Genomic DNA, 20,588 nt, shown 5'->3' with positions numbered 1-20,588 from the left:
GCAAGAAAAAAAAGACTTTTAAATGAAGTGTAAATATAAGGATCAAGCCAGGAATTTGGACCAATAACAGCGTCTAAGGTCAGCCGATGTTAAGCTTAAATATTATATAAATATTTGTGTTTTAGAGACCTTTATTAAACCAAACAACATGAATCGTTTGACCAGAGAAGTCAGAGAGAAGTCACTGCGGATATATCCACTTAATGTGGAGAATTAGAGCCCATCATTGCAAACAACTTCCAGGCCTGTTATTTGAAAATTGGCTACTTTTTTAATATTAAATTCATTATAAACCATTAAGCCCATGATACTCAGTGAAGCACTTGGCTTCGGGTGCTATGAAAATCTGGTAAAACGACACCGTGCCAGTAATTTGCCTTTTCTTGGCTATAAAAATGTGAATTAAAGCGGTTATAGCAGTGTTTAAATGAAACAAGATAGGCCTTTATGCCTGTCGGTAGTCAAACTGAATAACTTGAATCACGTCCTTTAATTCTTGTCCTCTTTAAGCCATTATCGAGATTTAGATGTAATGGCTTAATATCACCAAATATCAATTAGAATAAATGAGAAAAATAGACACAATGTTTTCTCTTACAGGAAGTTTTTGACTTCACAACGTTGACCAAATGTTTATGCTTTTATAATTAGACTGAACGATAATTGTAGGATAATAATTAAGGCCAAATCATTATTATGATCATTACTGTTGTTGTTATAAGTGCCTGAATTTTATTCTAAAGGGATGAAACGAAATAATTATTCACATAGTCAGGCTTCAATGCAGATTAATGCTGTATGAAGTTGAGACTCGCTCCGCCCTTCTATTTTCCAGCATAATTAACGCATTAAATTAAGACAAAATCCGTATGTGGTGTTGTATTAGACAACATCTGCAGTCCAGCTCAGCCAGAAGAAAGATTTCTAAATAATTCAAGATTAAACTTGATGATCACAAGCTCTATTTTTAAGATGCTTCTAAACGCAGTAATAATGTTTTAGCATCTACTAAGTCTCTTACTGTATGGAGGTCACATTTTGGAAATTGAAAATAAAAATGCTCAGTTGTAAAAAAAAAAAAAAAAAAAAAAAGACAGAAAGAAAACCAAAAAAGAAAGAAAACAAAAGAAAAACCAAACAAAAACAAATTACTGGTTTAGGCCTAATGCACGTCGAGTCTCTTAGTGCAATCTTTTCCACCACCGGCACCTCTCGTGCTGTGCAGGTATTTCTTAACGAGACTTGTGACTGTATTCCTCATTGGTTTCTTAGTAAATGTCTCATGTGAATAGCTATTTCCAACGTAACGTAATGACTTTAGCTTTGGCTGTACACAATCTGGCCGCATCCACCCACATTGTGTTTAGTCATTTAGTTATTTTTTTATGTTGCGGGTTTTTCATATGAAGGAGAATCTGAACCTATTTTGGATTTATTTCGGGTGTTTTTCGCGCTCAGAGCTGCAGTTTATTTCGGGCGACTTTATTCGTTCATGTGTCTCATGAGGAGAGCTCATTGTCATATTAACAAGCAGCTGAAAGAGTTTCTCACTTTGACTGCATTCTCACCATTTATCTGCACATCAGTATTTTTGTCAACACTGTGATGGACACAAGCGATGACACAGAAGAAACATGTCAGCTCTTTATTTGACACCAGAGTATTAAATAGTTGGTATCTTACAATGTTTTCAAAGGAACTTGAATGTTGAATATTTCTATTTGTTTGCTAAAACAGAAAATCTCCATTTCCTTTGACTTCTAAATAATCACACTCAGTGTTGTAAGATTTGTTCAGTGTTTTTTTTTTTTCCATTGTTAAAATGAAAACAACTTTTTCAATTTTATTTTTATCTGCGTTTAATTTAGACATGAAGAGATTGATTTGCATTTTATGTAGCTATTACTAAGCTCTCTCTCTCTCTCTCTGTGTGTGTGTGTGTGTGTGTGTGTGTGTGTGTGTGTGTGTGTGTGTGTGTGTGTGCAAAGAGAGAGATGCCTGGTTTTTGTGTGCTGATGAGAAAAACTTGCTCAAAATGAAAGACAATTAATTGGTTGATTAGTTTGATTTATGTTTGGTTGCATTTCATTGTCTTTCTCTTTCCACTTGTCCTTTTCACATCCTGTTAAAAAAAAAAAAAAACCCAAAAAGAAACAAAAAAAAAAACTGATACAACATTTTGTGATTGAAGTGTAACAATAATGAAATAAGAAGTGAAAGGTTGTCAGGCAGGTAAACAAACATGACTGACAGGCTTCTGTTGTCCTTAATAAAAACCACTCCACTGCTACAGGCTAAAGTCTCAGCTGTCACAGATATCCATCGCTCATGCATGGCATTCTCTCTAAAAGGTTTTCACTAAATGGCGACCTGTGTGTTTAACTTCCAGCAGGAACCGCGTCCAGGTATTCACTGCTGAGGGGACGGGTTCTCCACTGATGCGGCAGCTCAGAGCCTCTGGGGTTTATGTTGGCACAGGCCTCATGTGTATCACCAGCAGGGTCCCTGAAAACTCCCCCTGGCTATTGGTTTCTTGTATGAGAGGCATGACGGGGTGGGTAATGGGCTGGAGAAAGTGCTTTAGGTTAAACTTTATGTCTCAGCAATGTCATATCTAGTTGTGGGAAAGGTTAGGGATGGGAGATGGGAAGTATATTGTTGGTTTGCTTTATGGGAACATTTTTTTGACGTAAAAATATGTTGAAATAGCATTTCTGTGAAAACAACTTTTTATAAGTTGATGATCAAAGTCTATAGTGGTCTGTCTGTGACTTTTATTTGCTTGTGCAGACGCTCACATGTCCCAACAGCAGAACAACAACAGCAGTTAATTGAAACTAGACATGGACTTGAACTTGTTTTCTGTGATGCCCAGCCTGCTCATAGATGGAAATTTTTAGTAATTAGAGGAATGTTGGGAATTTATATACCAGCTGCGCCTCCTCAGCCGGGCTGCTCTGTCTATTTTGGGGGTGATGTTTCTCCGTGCATTGTCTCTTCTGTGTCGGCCACAGTAATCCTCGTTGCAGCATTGTCCTTGTCGTTTTTAATCTGCTGTGCCTGCAGGTGACAGTACACTAAAGTCCCCTTGTGCTTATTGTAACTTCACTTGAATGTTTGACCGTCACTGTGCAGTATGATGTATGAGAAAGCTATGCTCACCTTAAATATGAGTTAAACATTTGTATGAACAGTATAGGAACAGGATTTTTGTTGGTTTGGAGGCCAATAGTGGTCCAGTATTCAATTTACATAAGTATGATGTGGAAACTTGAAACTTCCATGAAACCTTTCAGCAAAGTAGGAGACATCTTATGTCCAGCAGTTTAACTCTTGAAATGACAAGTTTTTGTATATTCAGAGAGAGGATTTTTCAGTGAGGGAGAAGGAGTAGATGTAGTTTAAAGAATTTTAACTGAAAAAACTGAAAAATTATTACTGTTTTCAAAGCAGAGTATTTTTACATGTCTTAAAGGATAGGTTGTCTAAAGGCTAAGTCTGTCTTAAAACAATAGTCAGATGCCAAAATGAACATTGACACATTTTTCTTATTTTATTTTGTTGTTTTTTTTTACTCTAATCACTCCTCCTCTTCATACTGACCATTATTAGAGGCCTTCATAATGCACTTTCAATGTAAGTGATGTGGGGAAAAAAACAGTCTTTCTTCCATAAAAAAAAAAAAACATTATTCAAAAGTTTATCTGAAGCTAATATGTGGCCTCAGCTGTCCAAATAAGTCAAATCAAGTCAATATCTTTCAAAGTTACTGTCTTTTTGGTGCCAGATTCCCTATTTTTGTTACGATCATTCCACTGTAGCTGAACAGGGAAACACTGTCCATCAAGACACATAGAGGGAATTTTTTTTCCAAAAAAAAGATTGTAACTGTGGAAGATATCCAATTTATTTGACTAACTCAGACAGCTGAAGCCTCATATTCTCTCCTAACTTTTTCATACATTTGTGCTCAAAACAAGGACTGTAGGTTTTGTGCCCCATCATTTACATGAAGTGCATTAGGAAGGCATCTTCTAATGAACAGGAGGAATGATCACTGCAAGCAAAACCTGTGTAAATGTTCATTTGGACACCTGACTGTTGTTTTAAGACGACTTGAAAAATTGTGAACCTGTCCTTTAAAAGTCCAGGAGTGGATCTGTATTCAGCGCACAATGGCGTGAGTGCTCTTACTCATCATGGGAAGTATTTTGTTTTTTGTATAAAAGTGTTGTATTTGTTGTGGAGGGGGTTGTGTGAGTGTGTGAGTTTACAGGTAGTTAGAGAGTATGAGTCAAGTTCTCATGATAATAAGAAGATGACGGGTTGCAACACAGTTACATCTCTTGTGAATCGCTTGTTCCATCCACAAAACATTGTCACGGCAACAAGAAGATGAGCCTCGGTGATGTCGCCACAATATTTATCTGCATGTGGTGTAAATACACAATCCTTTAAACCACATACATTTTGCAAACATCCCTCAACTCACAATCACTACCACTTGCTTCAGTGTCCAACTGAATTCAAGAAACCCCTCTCTCACCTGTGGACGAGCCATTTGTAAAGACAGATTGTTACTAGAAAGGGGGTCTCTCCAATCTTTTGACGAACGGCACACACCACACCCTGTATGTGTGTGTCAGAGTTAGAAAGAGACACCAGATTTTTATGTGTAGCTTTAAATTGGTTTCACATGAGCTGGGCACACACTGCATCAGCAGATTCTCTGATCAAATTAAGCAGAGATGAGGGGAGAGAAAAAAGAGGCAGCGGTTGTACTGATGTATAATTCAATAAACAGGACCAAGCAGGGGCAGACAGAGGGGATGCTGTGCTGCCTTCATCTCGCAGCTCTATATCTGGTTTAGCCATGGCTAGTTAACCCACGAGGGAGAGACATACAGCAGTAAATCTTCATCCATCATCACTGCAACAACCAACACAGAATATGGACACATACTGTATGAGCAAGGATGTAGAGAGGAAAAATATGTTTAATCTCACTTTATTAACCTCAACAAACAATAATTGTATCCTTTTTTGTAATCTTTATCATAATAGAGGTGAAATGATTAGTCAACTATTTTTATATTCGATTAATTGTTTTAGTTATTTTTCAAATAAAAATGCCAAACATTTTCTAGTTCCAGCATCTCAGTGGTGAGAAAACACACTCTCACCTGTGAGGATTGTGAGGATTTGCTGCTTTGCTTTGTCTTATGTGATATAAACGGACTGTTGGTCAGCCAAAACAAGCAGTATAAAGACAGTAACTTGGGTTTGAGGAATTTTTGATGGGAATCTTTAGTTTAGTATTTTTGACATCAATTGATGATTGGTTCAATAAATAATCATCAGAGATCATAAAAACTGTAGTATCTGACAGCTTTTTTTATTAAAAAAGTAAAAAAAAAATGAATGTATTTTGGAAAGAAGATTTTGGAAGGAGGTTTTTGTGCTGGTGGTTGATACAATTGATTACAATATTCACTGGAATTTATATCAAACCTGTTAGGGTTAGGATCATTCATAATTACTACTGTTCATTCATTCATTCATTCATTATTAATATCTGAAATGATTAGTTGATTAATTGATTATTCAGTTGACAGAACTTTAATCATTTCAATTTGTTTAGTTTTATTTTCATTCACTGTTTCCAGCTGCTCAGATGTGATAATTTGCTGTTCTTCTTTGTCCATGTAGCTGAATATTTTGGTTTTGGACTAACTGGAGAAAACACACAATCTGAAGATGTCCGCTTGGACATTTATTATTTGATTATTTTATTGACAAAACAACTGATAAAATAATCTGCAGATGAATCAATGATGAAAATATTAATTATAATACTATCTTTATTACTATTGCTCTTGATAAAAATAATATGCAAATACACCACATGTAGGAATAACACTGTTGTGCTGATCGGACTGTATTGAGGTAGATTCACTGTTATTTTACAGAATACATGTAGATCAATATTACAATCCAGTAAGAAGATGATGAATAAAACATGTAGAGAAAAACATTTAGACACAGAGAAATTACAAGACCATAAAATCGAGAATGATACCACCTGAGAGCAACACATAATTAGTGCATTTTATAAAGGCAGAGAGTTATCAATGGATCTTTCATTTGGAGGCTTGGATGTGGAGTATATTTATCACTCTATAGTGTTAACATATTCATGGAGGCGCCTCACTCTAATAATGTAAAAACTGAAGCAGCACTCATGATTGTTCAAACATGGGACATATGGAAGACGTCAGAGGACGAGTTGAACAGTTGCAGACACATGCTGCAAATATCACACAAGATCTCACACTCACACTCACTCACACACACACACACACACACACACACACACAAACACACACACACACACACATACACAACAGTAATATATTCCAAAAGAAGAAACATCTCTGTGCTGGTGTTAAATGTCCTTATATTGAGCACTAGTTGATGACAGCTAGAGGGCATCTTTGGCGTGAGCTTGTGGAAGATCAGTCGCTGCAAACGAACACGGGAGATAATGAAGATAATGAGTCTCTCTGTTAATGATGTGTAAATTGATTGCAGACAGAAATTATGCCATGTGCCGAGCATTCTGAAAAGATTACACTAATATCCTGTAATTTTGACATTAGCTTTAATATCGCTGGAGAAAGCCAGATGTGCTTTGTTCCCAAATCATCATGAAAAGAAACTATGAAGGCACAATTTTACAAGTCTACTACTGAAATGATTGTATTCTAATATTTCCCTCGTCTTCCTATTAGTCAAATAATGATTGTAAACTATTTGTAGACACATACTTCGAAGTGGTTTCTATCACAGCAAGCTGCAACGTGCACCTCCTGAGCAATTTCATACAAAGGCTCACATTCAAGGGCAGCCTAATGCAAGTCAAATGCTCTGTCTGAAAATAGCACTAGTTGCATTTCCACGTACTTATGTTTACTGTTTACTCTAGCCATAAATTACAATAAGTACTCTTTAACATGCTGACTTTTTTTGTCTGTTCTCAACAAGGCCAAATTACCTGGAGGACTGATTACACTTCAAACTTGCATCCTCTCAGATCATTATGAAGTTGCTGTCCATTGCAGACCTTTCTGTGTACTGAAGTCTAAATTATTATAATTGAGCCTATAGAGTATCTATTTGGTGTACATATTTCTGCAGGGAAAATGGCTGAGTTCATTTAATTAGATGTAACACGGCTTGCATTGTTTCTAAACAGTGTAATTGCCCAATTACATTTGACGTGGCTTTGTGGAGGCTGGGAACTAAATAAATACACAGGGAATTATACTCCACCTTGAGCTTTAGTCTCTCCTACTCACAATATGTTTGTGGGCAGTATGTGTTAGTCATATTAGCTATGTGAGCATTTTGTTCATACATATTTTAATTAAGGCACAAGAGTCTATGAATGTCAGCCACTGCTATCATCTCAAGACCATGCAAGATAATAGCCAAAAATACTGCAACATTATTTTTCTACCCAGGTCTTCTCTATCTGCCCGTTTGATACAGTTTTAGTAAGTGTTTGGATTGTAACAGAACACCATGTGTGTGCTGACCCAGCCTGATCTTCCCACAGCAGTGTCTGGACCAGGCAAGGGGATGTGCACAGAGATGCAGGACCAAAACAAAACAAACGGGTCTGAGGGAACATGTCTGTCGATCCAGGGTTCAGGCGCAGCCACACAGGGCTCAAGCAGGACTCCTATCTAGATGGAGAAAGAGCCGCATTCCCCTGAAATGAGCTTCTCTGGGATGAAAGCCTTGTGTGAGCTCCCCAGATGACCCACGACCCCGTCTGTATTTGTGCAGGGGGGAGCCCTGATCCTGGGTTCTCTGCCTCCCTGCCAGGATCCTGGGGAGTCGGGTTGGGGTGGCCAGACAAGCCCACCATTCTGCCCTTGGGTGTTTTGCTTTTGGGGTAAAGAGAGACCCTCAGATGAGCCGGCACTGTCACAGCAGTAACCTTTCACCCCAGGAGTTTCAGAGGTGGGCCATAGGAGGCCGTTCCTGGAGCGCTGTGCTATCCCATGTCAGAGTTTGCAACATACTAATATTTCAATAAATATTGAGATCTATTATCAGTGTTTTGCTTCAAAACACAGTTTGAGATTGCAATATTGGCTGAAAATTATATATATATGAGTTCAAATCGCAGTCATATGATTTTAGCGTATTGCACAGGTAGCATGATGTCCACATTTTACTTGCCAGTAGCTGAGGAAAGCACTGGCATGCCTGCAAAGCTCCAGAAAATCAAATCTCTCCGAGGAGGCGAGGAGAGAAGCTGTCATCAGAAACCTGTTGGCTCCTTTTATCTCTGTTAGGGATAGTGTGCTGACATCACCGCACCCAACAGGCTCTGATAACATGCTTGAGGGTTGAGATGCAAGTTCACAGGTCAGCAAAAATCATTTTATATTCCTAAACTTAATGGTGATACACGTGAAAAAAAGGATGTTCAACGTTCAACAGCGCCAGTCAATACAAGTGGGATACGACTGCTAACCTCTGCCCTACCCCTTAGGCTTTGCAGGATGTCAGAGTCAGTCCCAACATACCCAATTACAAACAAACACAGATGCCCCAAATTCCACTTTCACTTGAAACAGTTGGCTGACCCCCCTTTCCCCTCTGTTCAGGTTACCTATACCTTCTCTCTCCCTCAGGCCAATATTAATCCAATAGAGAGCTTGCTTTAAAGGAGGTTAAACAGGAAGACACTGTGGGTGACTGGTGACTAACCCAGCCTCCTATTCCTCCCCCACCAGCCTACATGTGTTTAAGGGGGGACACGAGGATAGAGTATATCTTGACCCGATAGTTATCATCACCACTCTATACTTCTTTCCAGCTTTTTTCTCTTGATAATCAGTTGTATATTTGCCTCAGTGACCCGTTTTGCACAGCAGTGTTTCATATGGATTCATCCAACAGTTACCCAGTACAACAATGAAAAGACCCACAACAGACAAAATGTGAAATTTCTATCTTAACTTTCATCTCAAACCAAAAGACATAGTCGTAATAGAGAGTTGTAATATTGTAATATTTCATTTGAATATTCATTTATTATGGAAAGTGTCAAAAATACTCAAAAAGCTTAGAAGGGAAATTGTGGTTTGAGGAATCAAATGTAGATTTTTGTTGATTTAGACAATAGAAAATGAAGGATTTTTAGCCACGTCTGTTGGCCGGTCCATCACTTCATCACTTCACTTCTAGACTGAAATATTTCAACAACTGCTGGATGTATTGCCATGAACTGCTGTACAGACATTCATGGTGCCCAAAGGACGAGTCATAGGGACTTTTGCGATCCCTTGACTTTTCCTCCGAATCCAGCAGGTTAAAGTTTCCATTTATCCTGTGACATATCTCAACATCTGCTCAATGTATTGGCACAAACTTTTGTAAAGATGTTTGTGGTTCCCTGATGATGAATCCTGATGATCCCCTGACTTTTCCTCAACTGCCACCATGAGGTTGACATTTGTGGTTTTGAGTAAAATGTCTGGATGGATTGCCATGAAATTTGGTCCACACATGCATGTCTCCCTCAGGATGAACTGAAATCACTTTTCATGTAGCGCTACCATCAGGTCTAAATTTTAATTTATCCAATACTTTGGTTTATGACCAAATACTTGAAAAACTAATGACCTTCCCAGCAGCCTCAGCTTTACTTTGTGTTTAGTGCTAATTAGCAAACTTTGCATGCTAACATGCTAAAGCAAGATGGTGAACACGGTAAACATTGTAGCTGCTTAACATGTTAGCATGAGCTTAGCATTTAGCTCAAAGTATCGGTATGCCTAGCTACAGCCTCACAGAGACACTAATGTGGATGTCGACACTTAGTCTTTTTTTTTTTTAGAAAAAGAGATGACCTGGTGTGCCTCTGTTTGGCTCATAGGCTGTGCTGCCCTTATGAAGTGGAGATGAAGGTGCAAGGTCACCAGGCCAATATTTATTGCTCTCTGGTCTTGTAAACACCTCTTTTCCTGAATTTCAACTCAAGACAACAATAAATGTCTTTGCTGCATTCCACTTTTCTGTTTCTCAAAGTCACACAAATACATGCACAAACTTTTCTTCACTCATGCCACTTTTATTATCCGCCTTTTTTCATTTGTGACTCCATCGCTCACAGTATTTTTGTAACATTTAGTGCCAAGGATTGGCGTTTGTGATTGCTCAGCGTCCCAGGAGGCAATATCCGGATTTGGCTTTGTGGTTGCACCATTAAATATCCTGACCAAGTGACATGGTTGGCTCTGCAGCTGAGCATAAAGCCCCATGACTCAGTCATATTAGAATCTACATTGGCCCAATAAACATGTCTGTCATGAAGTAGTGAAAGATAAAAATCCATAAAGTTTCTCTCATTGTATCTGTTTCACTTCTTTGTTTCTTGTCATCTGTAACTAACATGAACAATAATAATAGCATTTACTGTAATTGATGTAATCCCTCTTATGATTAGTGACCCTATTTAACAGTGGAGGGCTCCTCACCTGCTGTGTGTTCATGTTGGCACTGCAGAGCTGCATGTACATGAATCACATGGTTCCTGTGCATCTCAGGCTCCCAGGTAGTCACTGACCCAAGAGACAAGGTCGCCTCCGAGAGACAAACAGGGCTGTACTCATCCTCCTAATTGTCAGGAATGTCCTCATTGAGACAAGAAAGAAGCTCTTTCACATGGCGCCTAATCAGAGTCATGCTCCCTGCACTTAATTTTGGAGGACACTTGTTGAACAACTGCCTTGTCCTCTTTCAAACGGCTGCAGAGACTCTGTGTCCTACTCACCCCTGCACAACCACCACAGGACAATGTTAGTTCACAGCCTTGCCAGTGTCTCCATGTCTCTAATGCCATATCCGTTCACGGCCACTTTAAACAACGTGTCACCTTTTACTCTTGTCTTGTGTTGATTTTATTGCTTAATTTGTTCATGGATTGAGGGTCTGGGAAAAACACTCAAAGAGAAATTACAAATCTCCCAGAATAAGTTTGTCAGGGTTGTGTTGGGGTTGAACCGAAGGGCACATATTAGCAAACAGATTCCAAAAGCTCGAGTGGCAACCTTTTGAAGGTTAAAGCTACAAAACTACAACTCATTGAGGTTCATAATATCCATAATAAGAGACACACATAAGCAAACAGTTTACACATCCAGCATATATGAATGAACATTATAATTCATTTAGAATCATGTTTCTTACCATATCACATATGTCCAATATTCACCGTTTTTTAGCTCTGTTTTGGTCTCCACCAACTCCTGAAGGAAATATCTGACTATTTAGCTGCTAAATGCTGCACGATTTTCACCGGCTGTTTTCTAATGTAGTCTGTCCGCCGTTTGGTGCTGGGCAGGTAGTGTAAAGGCAGTTTATCACAGCTTTTTTGCTGAAAACAGCTGCCTGCTGCTACCGGACACAAGTTGAGAGAGCAGTGAAAACTAAAACAGTAAAACCAAAACAATGAGCTGAAGATGCTAAAATGCCCCGCAGAGCTGAGAGGAAGTGCAGAGTCTGTTGTTTATTTTCTGTGGGTTCATTACAACAAATGATCTCTTTCACATTACACATAGTGATCTGATCTATTGTTAATATAAAAATATTCAAGTCAAATTATGGCTTATATGGTAAAATTAAATGTGTAAAGCTTATCACTTTTCTAATCATTTGTATGGCATTTTTTAAATTTTATTTATTACTTTTATTTTATTTATTTATTGTGATTTGATGGCCCTTATGTCACTGTGTGTATTTTCTTGCATTTTCTTTCTTGAATTGGTAAAAAATAATTACAATAACAACATCATCACCAATAATAATAATCATTATTTACAATCTATTCATTAATTTACTTCAAAAAAATATTTTATTGGGGTTCATAAAATTCACACTTCATCCAGTGTTTGTTTTCTTGTGTGTATGACTATGCAGTGGTATTGCTGTAATATTATTTTTCTAATACTCATTTTGGAAACAGACAAACAGGTCTATCTTCCCATTTGACAAAAAGGTCTAATACCAGATGTTGAGTATCATTTTATGAATGTTAAACACTCAACTATGTCAGTCATAGATATAATGTTAGCATCCCAACATCAAATGCAGACCCATTTTGCTTATTCTGATACAAACACTCTACATTTGATGCTGACTTAACTGTGATTTGTGGCTTCAGACGTGATCTGAGTCAGCTGCAGTAGTCATCATTACTTCCAGGAGTCTGTAACAATTATAGTAACAAAGCTTTACAACATATAACTTGAGAATAGGGCCTCTGGCTGCCCTGCAGGCCTCTGCTCTCAATATTGTGCAGCAGGGTATTACTGTAAATCTATGGGCCTTCTTGGCACAAGCCAAGAGGGTGTAGTCTATCTTTAACAATATGACAGTTGGCAAGTGGGCTGACCAAGCATTAAAGACACATGTTGGATAATACACTTGTCTACACACACATTTGCCCAGATTGCTTCCACAAGGGAGCTCCTCAAATGGTGGCGAGAATTTTCTGACATTTCTACAATCCTGGATTTAAAATTAACATTTTCTTTTATATTTTATAACTAGCCTTGACTTTCTAATCCCATTGAGGGCTTGTGTCCCTTCGGTTTAGTAATGAGCCATATTTTACAGACTTCAGCTCCTCTGGGGACTTTGATTTACTCTGAGAATTAGCAGACTTGAAGTAATTTATGGAACTATTTCACTGCATCATAGTAAAGCTATGGAGCGAGCCATTTTCATTTTCTTTATTATGATGCCAGCCATTTCCTGCCAAATTTGCATGAACTGGGGCAGACTGACAGTAAACAGCTGTGTGAATGTGGGGCTAATGGGTCCACACGCAGGGGTAATATTTCAAGCTGGGATAAGTTGTGTCACAATTCGAAGTAATTTCACAATCCTGTGTCACTGATGTTCTTGAATTCTAAGCTTTCTTCTCTCAGTTGTTGAAAACAGTGAGGTCGTCTCTCTTCAGCACAGAGAAACGTCCTCTGATGTGCTTGGTATGATGGCTTTGGACTGATTGGACAATCAGAGTTCACTGATGGAAATAGTTTCCAAAACAAAGTTTCACAGCAACGGGATTTGTGGAAATTCTGCTCACAGACAATAATAATTGAGATGTTTTTGTGTGGTTGATCCCAGTCTAAAGATAGTGACTCACATGGCAAACACAAGACATGGCAAGGCTGAGCATTAAACCTGCAAAATGCGTGGTTCCTGAAATTGGTGGCCTAGACAATTAGAGCGGAGGGGTCCACACAGGGGTGCTGGCCAGAGGCCGATCAGGGCGCGTGATTTTATGCTGAAAGGTAGCAGCGATGATGGAGGGTCATGGACAAAGGGTCCACTCACCAGTGCTCTTTTGCTTTACGCCTCAAACTCACGCGCATTGCCCTTCGATTGCTTATTGAATTACATCTAATCACTCAATTAAAGTCACATGGAGGAGCAGCATACGTTGTCTCAACCGAGCCACTGGACACTGGATAACGGCCACTGTGTTGTTGCTCGTGGGAAGTTTCAAAACAAGATGTCTGACATGTTAGCACTATGACAGGCGTCTCAATCACTGGCTGCAGTCAGTTTTGTTTGACGGCAGTTTGGGAAAGCACCCATCATGAAGCACCCGTCCCATTCACACAAAAGATTGTTGATATAAACAAAATTTAGCAAAAATGATCTTTCATGTAGTTTTACAATTATTCAAATATAAACCATGTCCAGATTTCACAAAGAGTGATATGATAAACAAAAAGCACCCTGTGAGAGACTTTTCTGATAAAAAAAAAAAAAAAAAGAAAGAGTTAAGAAAAGAATAGCTGGACTCATTCAAGCTACAGTCAGGATATCAATCATCTTAGTGATCTGCAGAAGATCATTAATGTTGAAATATGTCTGAGTTGCAGAAGACCCTGTCTGGTTTCAGCTCAGAACAAGATGAGACTGCCACAGGCAAATGATCACCAACATTTTATAACTGAGGGGTGTAAAAGTATCATGTGATTCTAATTAATCGTGTTTGTGTTGCAACATTTGGCATAAACAGCATGAATCTATGCATCCCTCCCACTAGTGTCAGCTATACAGGCTGCTACAATATTAAATCAACACAAAGGATTTTTGCAAAACATTTGCAGCTCAATATTGAATCCTTTCCTACAAGAGTTCTGTCTATTCTGGAGGTCACAGTTGTCTTTTCAGGATATACAATATGTAGGTGCATGTATAGTGAGTGCATATTAGATTTCAAATAGAAATTGTCTATAAAATGTTTAGACTATAAATATGAGAAAATAGTAATAATGCCCATTACTGTTTCTCATAGTTGACATTCAAATTGTTTGTTTTATCCAACCAATAGTCCAAAGATATTTTTGGTATTTTATTAAATGTATTCAAACAACTTAAAACATTATCAAGTATTTGTGAGATTACTTGTTTGTTTAACGTATCTGTATTCACCATGATGATCAAACAAAAGCAATTATTGGTATTTTGTGGCACATTTTCAAGTTATAATTGCAGTATAGTAAATGACTTAATGTTTGGCACAAATGGGACGTTTCTTGGCATTGTTCCTCGTGTATGTGTAAGGTCTTATGCAGGGTCACTTCCAAGGTTTCCTCAATCTATACAAGTTCCATGTGGAGATCTACTGTGGCTGGAGCCTGTTGGGTGTTGAGAGGCAGCAGTGAGTGAGGAGGAAATGGGGTCTGGCATGTTGACTCACGAGTAATCCCCCCGGACTTCTCAAGAGGTTGCTATTAGAGTTTAATCACCCTGCGATCCCAGACACACTTGGAGGCTGAGCGGGATGATGGGATGACTGATGAGCATGCAGCACACAAACTATAAGCGTCAACTCATCCAGAAGCTGCAATCAACGCTTTGGATGGATGAGTGCAATCCAATGATGAGGAAACAGAATAAGCTTTGAAAAAAGTAATCTTACACTCTTCTTTCCACTTTTCACGCTTCCTATTTCATTAAAAACTGGCTCTCATCTGCTTTTGAACAATTGCTTTGTGAAACCACTAGATTATAATTGTAAATGATACTTGAAAGGTCAGCGCAAGTCAGTCCTCCTCCTAGTTATATTTCATTATCTCACATTTCTCAAGGTCTTTGCAACAATGTTCTCAATTTCTCAACAAGCAAGGCTCTTAGTTTTCATTATGCACCACTTATTTTTAGACAAAGGGCCCATTCTGTTGTCTGCAAAGCAAAAGGCAGAGCACCAATGAATTGTTTCAAGGAAATTTGCATAATGCGTAGTGACTGGGTCTCTATTTTAAGCTGAATTTTTTCCAGACATGGCTGTTTGAGCTACCAGAGAAAAGAGAAAAGAACAAGTGTGGAGAGAAATGGACTATCAAAGGAAGGAACTGAGCTTTCATGTTAGGACACTTTGATTGTGTTACAGATTGGTTCCAGGTGAGGCAACTCTGGAAGAGAGGAAATCCAAAGGAAGAGAGAAATTCTTAACAAAGGATGGCATTGGCAGGATTTAAGCATTAAGGGAAGATTTAGAATAGCAGGTGTAGACAATCGATGAGGCTCAAATATTCTATATTGTGGTGGGTGGCAACTCCATGGGGTCCTTCAACTGTTTGGGAAAGTGTCTTATTCTGATCATATTATTACTTTCATAGACAAAAGCTGTATGAAGCCAGAAAGTGTGCAATTTCAAATCCCTGCCCAGTCAATTAACTTTCAATTTTCTGTCCTGAAGTTCTCCATGATCTGTCCAACTGTGGTCCACCATCATGCCAGTTAGCCTGTGTTGCGCCGGCTCTCTGGAATGATTGGAAGCAGGCATTGCGTGGGAAGTCCAATTAGAGGCGGAAATTGCACTGAGCCCGGCACTGTGCAGCCAAGGTTTGCCACATGGTCACTTACCTGCACATCTGCACTGATTTTTTAAAAGCAGTAGCCACCTTTTTCCACCACCTTAATTGGAGTTTCCATCACTGATTGCTTGAAAGAGAAATACACTGCTACGGTCTGCTTACTGGTAACGGTCTGACTTTTCACTGATGTCTGATGAGAAGGAGGTGGGAGTCAGGTTTAGATTTATACCAGGAGGTCCCTTTTGTGCTCATTTAAATAGAGCAGGTCTAAACTTATGAGATCCCCATGATGTGTAGTGCAAGAGGTGAGATATGACATCACATTCTCTCACTGTAATAATAATGTGTCCAGATAAAATATTACATTCATGATGGCATTGTGCTTTAATGAGAAAACGGAGATTGTGCTGAATGAAAAGAAACCTCAGGAATCAATCACTAAATTGATATTTACTCTGAAATTGCCAAAGTACTAAAGTGTAGAAGATAATAAATCACACCTTATGTAAGATTCTCAGTTATGAAAGTAATTCCTCTACTACCAGACAGTTTTACTCTTCATATCGAGCCTCTCTCTCCGCTTGCAGCACAGGCGAATGTTCACCTTTGACCTGTAATACTGTATCCACTCATTCATGGTTACACTGAACCCCAAAAAATGTTTTCATTTGTCACGTTGGTTCATTTTCTCTACTATTCATCCATAAAAACACATAATTCCCATGATTGTAGTTTCTAATCCATACAATGTGGTCTTGACATGCATCTACATTTATTATACTACAATATTGCTGCTTGCCCATGACAGTCCAAGAGAAAGACTGGTACACCTAACACCCCACCCATCCCATGAGGATTGCACTTTCTTCCCAGCATGTTTGATGCAGGTCTTGGGACAGATCCTTCAGAGCGATGTATAGTTGGTTCATCAGAAGCCAGGAACACTGCTCAACATATGGGGATCATTTTAGGGAGGAGGGAATGACTTATGGCCAAAGAAACACATGTATAAACCATATTTACTACACTTGCATCACATATTTTCAACGATTTAAAGAATTTCAGCCTTGATAACCTTCAAAATGTCTGTGTAGGACCTCTCAATCAAATAAATACAAAAATAGAATATAACACTAACACTGATTTTGCAAAAGGGTGTCACATGTATTTGTACAAACTGCTTTGGTAGTGGCTGAATGTAACAAAATGTATTTCCTGAATTACTGTACATCAGTGCTAATTAGAGGTATTTGTACTTTATTAGAGTATTTCCATTTCCTTTAGTCCACAAGAATTCAGGGGGAAATGTAGTACTTTTTACTCCACAGCATTTATCTGACAGATATTGTTTCTAGTTCCTTTACAAATGAAGACATCAAGATGTATAAAGTGTATGCTCATCTTACATTTTCATACATTTAACTGCCTAAAAGTATATAAAATAGTTCAAATCAGCTCCACCTCAACCAGCTACAAAATTAAAACGCTACTTACACAACGCACCAGTAATAATCAATCATTAACATATAATATTATAAGACTCACATAGGCCATTTTTCAACATTGAGTACATTTTTCTGCCACACTTTTACATGTAATGGATTATTTTTACAAATTTTGGTATTGCTACTTTTAGGGATCTGAATACCATCTCCGCCACTTTGGTCCCTTGGCCTACCTGTCTGCTTTAAAGACCTGCAGGTATCCAGGCCGAAGCAGTAAACATTATAATAATCACAGAATCCATCACGTCACACATCCATACACATGGCCTGCTGAGAGGACAATGAAAGGGAGGAAACCTTGAAAGAGCAAAATGCAAAAAAAAAAGTTTAAAGTTTAAAAACGGATGGGATGGTAGATGAAAATAGGTGAGAGAGCTTGTGTGAGGTATAAAGAGAGAAAATATAAGGTGGGAGAAAAGTGTAGGTGAAGGCAGCTCAGCCCTGGAGTTTTTCTGGGGCCCCAGAGGTCTTCTACCTAATAAATCCTCAGCACATATTTAATCCAGTCAGAGGACATGCCCGGCGAGAGTTAAAGGATGCACACTTATTACTCACCTATCCACCTCTGAATGCGCTGCCGTGCCCCACCATCCCCCTAACCCCCCCAAAAAACTCTACTCTCACAGCCTGTCCTCCACCCAGACTGCAGGCGCTATGGGCTATCAGAGAATCGGAGCAGGAATGTGACTCCTGACAGACACATCTCTCAGGACCACAGACTGAATATGTTCCCAATTAGCTCCATCTGATAAAGTGTGAGTGCAAGTGAAACCCAAGGCGGGCATGATCAATAGCACTTGACTCATTTTGTCAGATGGGTTTGACATTGACAGGCTGCACTGTGATTAATCGCCGTTGTGCTGCAGATAATTGTCTGACCACATCTTCCTTTGTAGGTGTCGTTGAACTCTGCTGTCATGTCTGTGGTGCTTTGAATACGGGTCGTCACTTTCAATTCCACTCTAATTAATCTTCTCTTGAACTGGCATCCATACGAAAACCAGCTTTCCCTTATTCTGCCTGTCATCTTTCACACATGCACACACAGACTGTTTTTTCTTGTGCATTATCCCAAGTTGCATCTACCTGGACCAGAGCTGCCATCTGCTGTTCACACTGCACACTGCACCAAATGCAGAGTAAGGTCGATGTGTGGTGGTTGTTTGAGTGGGGTGAGCTGTTTGATAAAAACAAGCTGCAAACCGTTGCGGTTTTATCCTCAGAAAGTCTCCTTGGTTTCCATGTGCACAGCTGGATGTTTTTAGGTTTACCCGTACGGGACTGCTGTGACATGGGCACTGGAGATGAAACAGGCCTCCTTCGGCACACAAACACAGCACTACACTCCCGGCCTTGTGTACAGCTGGTAGGGATGACACAGGAGGCACAGGGCTTTATTGAGTCCTGCTGAGGCTGCTGTGCAAGTCAGGGCAGTGCTCTGGCAAAGCTCAGCCTGCAGGGCAACAGAGGAGAGCAGGCCGATGGAACACAGGCCCCTTGGTCGATGCTGAGGGTCTCTGTAGGCCAGCGTGTTGTTTGTGAATGTCGTGAGATGAGACCTGGCCTCCTCTCAGCTCCAGTCTCATTAAACTCACTGAACTCTCTGTAGCAGGGGAGCAGCAGATACAGTAAAGAGTACAACACCCTCCTTCAACCCTGATGTTCTGTTTGGGGTCCTTGGATCTGTTTAATAGCTCAAAAACATATTTATCGTTTTATCAGCTAACTTCATAACTCTCCCCAATTTTATACACATGATTATGAGCTGATGACAAGTTTCTGAAGTATGCTACAAAAATGATGTGTTACTTCTGTAAAACGTGGTTACATACAGGGATCTTCAATGGCTCTGTATCTGTGAGTGGTGTTGACAGATAATCGAATAGTGTTGATAGTTTTTATACACTACTCTTTCCAAATCCCAAATAGCCTAGTGGATTTCTGTTATTGTGGTTTTATACCAGTTTGTTCATAAGAGGTCTAACAGGGAGTCAGATAGTGTCACCGAGTAGGATAACATGTGTTTTTTGTCTGTAAATTACTGTTTGGCAAACAAAAAGAATATATATTTGTTCTTGCAAGGGCTACATGACATATAAAATATGAAATGTTCTTTGGTATAATAATAATGCTTTATGGTAATTTTCTGTACTTTGCCACCATTACCAAATGTGCAAGCCCAGTTTTGGCAAGGGGAAGGGTTACCACTGCAATACTTATACTACAAATTGTGTTTTAATAGCATCAGAAAAAAACTATGTATTTGAATAAAAAAAAGTTGATTTTTGCACTTGTTATTTTTACACATAAAGTTTGGTCTGTGGGATCCGAAACAATGAGGAAGTAAAGCCAATGACAACAAAACATCAGGGTTGTAGATGTCGTCTGCTGAGCTGCTGCAAGTATTCTATTGGTTTATGTAGTTAACGTGTTATTTATCCACACATATCTTAAGCCTGCTGTTCAATAGAGCTGGAGCTGATTTGTTGGCGAGACCACCACGAAGTAGACTTTTTTTCTTTGCAGCCATTCCTAAAGCATTGCTTAATGCCGCACTGACGATTCTTCAATCTGCAGACCTCCAAATGAGCAAAGGCCCAGCGTCCCTCTGTGCGCCTATACAGTATATTCCCTTCTCTATTGTGGGAAAACTCGTTAGTTTCCCCATAAGTATCTCTTTCAGCAAGAGCGTCATCTCAGCCTGGGTGGGTTTTAACGTTGCCTGCTCCTTCATTTCTCCCTTGTCTATGAATAAACGACTGTCAGACTGAGCTAAAGACATCATCCTGGAGCTTCTGTGCTGTGCCCTTCTCCTTTCACCCTCCTCTTTCTCTTTTCTTTGTTGCAAATTGTTTCCCGATCACACTTTTTAACCACTTTTTAATGTCAGTTACGGCTGCTTCTCTCACCAGCTAATGCAGTGAGGTCAGGCGCCTACGTTCCTGACCTCACACGCAAGAGCAATTCATGGATTCAATTATTGTTGTTATGCCTGTAAAGATAACTGGGGATGGCAGGAGGTTGTGGGATGGCACTGAAGGAGCACGCCTTGTGGCCAGTTCAGAGTGAGTTGACAGCTGGCAGACATGAAAAAGACAGCAGAACCACTCTGATGGGCACCAGCTTTGAAGAGACACAGCAAGGAGAAAAATCCAGAGACACT

At 39.3% G+C, this 20,588-nt stretch overlaps 1 long non-coding RNA gene across 2 annotated transcripts in view; it reads left to right on the top strand.

Annotated features, from left to right (window-relative positions):
* LOC137183227 (uncharacterized) overlaps positions 1-20,588 on the top strand; it is a 54,899-nt gene that overhangs the window by 31,211 nt on the left and 3,100 nt on the right. Inside the window, exon 4 of one of the 2 annotated variants that reach the window (XR_010928431.1) lies at positions 7,619-8,117. The exons of the other annotated variant lie outside the window; for it this stretch is intronic. This is a non-coding gene — a long non-coding RNA (uncharacterized lncRNA). Of the gene's footprint in view, positions 1-7,618; positions 8,118-20,588 lie in introns of those variants that run through there. 2 annotated transcript variants of the gene reach the window in all.

The sequence above is a fragment of the Thunnus thynnus genome, chromosome 5 (genome assembly GCF_963924715.1).
Source record: "Thunnus thynnus chromosome 5, fThuThy2.1, whole genome shotgun sequence".
In the NCBI taxonomy this organism is placed as follows: Eukaryota; Metazoa; Chordata; class Actinopteri; order Scombriformes; family Scombridae; genus Thunnus; species Thunnus thynnus.
The sequence above is the reverse complement of the archived record's forward strand: the minus strand, read 5'-3'. Positions and strand labels throughout refer to the sequence as shown.